Below are 2,287 nucleotides of genomic sequence, written 5' to 3' on the forward strand. Positions count from 1 at the left end.
TAAGGGAGTCTGGGGAAACCTGATTTTCCACCTGCTTTCCCACCTTCACTAAAAGTATGTTCTGACCTTGTACCACAGACTGATTTACATGAGCAGGCTGCACTCTTTACTAGCCAACTGCGATTCATTTCTTTGCTTCGGGATAAAATTGATTCAAAACATCAGTCCTTCAGCTTTTGTACCAAAATGATGTTCTACTATAAACACATAATATTTAGAAACCATTGTGAAAAGAAAGACAAACAATAGTACACCCTGTGCCCTTTCTCAGGTAGCTAATGAAGAGTAAGGCTGAAGATGGAAAAACCAAACACTGATTCAGTTTAGCCAGCATGAACAGAGGAACCACGTAAAGAGATACAGCAAGGTCCATTCCCTCGCCCCCTCTACACAAGTGGCAGTGGGAAACACAAGTGATTTGACTCAATTTCATTAAAATAACTAATTTTTGCCTGAGATTCATATAGTGCTTATCTACCAGGGCCTGCTTTGCCAGAATGGCCCAACACTGCAGGGGCCACGTCGCTATGTTACCAGCCCTGGTGTTCACAGGGCAAGTGATCTAAAAAGCATTAAAACCATTTTATTTGGTGTTGGTTGAGGGGAGAAGCCTGCTGAGTACCCAGTGCCTTGGTGATACTGATACACCCTTTGACTGACATCAGTTTTGAGGATCTTTAGTAAATTAGCAGGTCCCTTGACACAAAATTCATCAATGTTTTACATAAAGAATTTTGTTTAGACAAATTCCTGGTTGTTTTCCTATCATCTGCTATCCAGTTTTAGTCATTTCTGCAGCATCTGGTCTGCCATCCTGCAACACACATACTAGAGACCTCTCCAAATTAATCACTGTAATTAGAGCAGAGAGAAGTCTCTTTTCATAAAGACACTTGTTCAGACAACTGTCAGCAAAGGGGAGAACCAAACCTACTCCTCTTGCTGACTAATGAGGGCATGGACTTGATCAGCTTCTGCTTTCCAACACTGGACTATGAGGCTTATGTATGCAGAGGTTTGGTGTCTGCTCATGTAACATTTATAGCTCAACAGATCATCCTTCTCCAATGAGGGAAATGGAGAACTTCTGGACTCCCATTACATGCTTCTTGTCTAATCCCTTAAATAGTCTCAGCAGCCTTTTTTGACACCTCTAGTTCATCCTCTTGAATTGCTCACATACGACCTGAATACATCAAACCAGAAGTAACCATCACATCCATGTCCAGTAAAGAGGCAAAACCTTAAATATCCCCACCTAAAGATGCTATTAATCCTCCCGACATCAGTGCTGCACCCAGACTTTACACTTACGTTCAGATAATGCACTGACTCCTCCCAAGCTCTTTTCAGAATTCCTTCCTCCCAAAATAGTGCCTTATGGCAGGAATCGCAGACTAATCTATGACTACTCATTGGATGATATAAAAAATAGAGGTCTTTCAAAGCACCTAACTAAATAAAAATACACTATTCCCCTTCTACTGACAGGGGAATGAGGTACAGAGATGTTAATACAACTTACAATCACAGTAAGTAAAGGCTAAGTTCAGAAGACAGGCGGCTTTCCTACATCCTAGCAGGGACACTGCTCCAAGCAGTGAGAACATGATGTCACACCACTTGCCACATGTGCTATGTTAATAAAAATTCATTTAAAGTATTGGCCAGCATCATGATCCACAGGAATTGGTCTGTTCCATAGGGAAAGTGGCCAGCTGAACTGCCTACATGACACTACAGCCTGGGGGAAACCTGCTCTTTAAACACTTTAAGCTGACAAAAGCTTACTCTCCTTTTGCAGGACGTATGCTGGGTAATGTATGAGAATTTCTGGGCAAAAGAAGTATTTTGTATTATTCTTTTAAATCACATGGCAATGGTAACATCCTCGCCCTTAGCCAGCCCCCCCGCCCCCCAAACACAACAAAAACCAACCCTGCATTGGAACTTTTGGTAAGATACTCTTAGTCACAAGCAGTACTCTGGAGTACGCTGTGCAACGTATTGGCTCAAGTACACTTAGGATTGCTAGACCCAATTGGGATGTGTCAGAAAGAACCTCATCAGCTGAAGCACATTCTGCTGTGACACGTTCTTTCTGCACAAGAAAACATTCATCTTCATGGTGTCAGCTACACAAGGCCTCTGCTGGGAACACGGATGCTCACATAAGGCCACTGGAAATACCATAGGACAGAACACAAGGAGGCACTTAGGTTTGCAAGTCCTTCTATCCATCACCACATGCCTACTGCTTAAGATGAGGCACTCTGTAAGTCATGAA

This window comes from Pezoporus flaviventris, unplaced genomic scaffold (assembly GCF_033815535.1).
Source record: "Pezoporus flaviventris isolate CSIRO_AGI_PZ_B2104156 unplaced genomic scaffold, CSIRO_AGI_Pfla_v1 ptg000020l, whole genome shotgun sequence".
Taxonomy (NCBI): domain Eukaryota; kingdom Metazoa; phylum Chordata; class Aves; order Psittaciformes; family Psittacidae; genus Pezoporus; species Pezoporus flaviventris.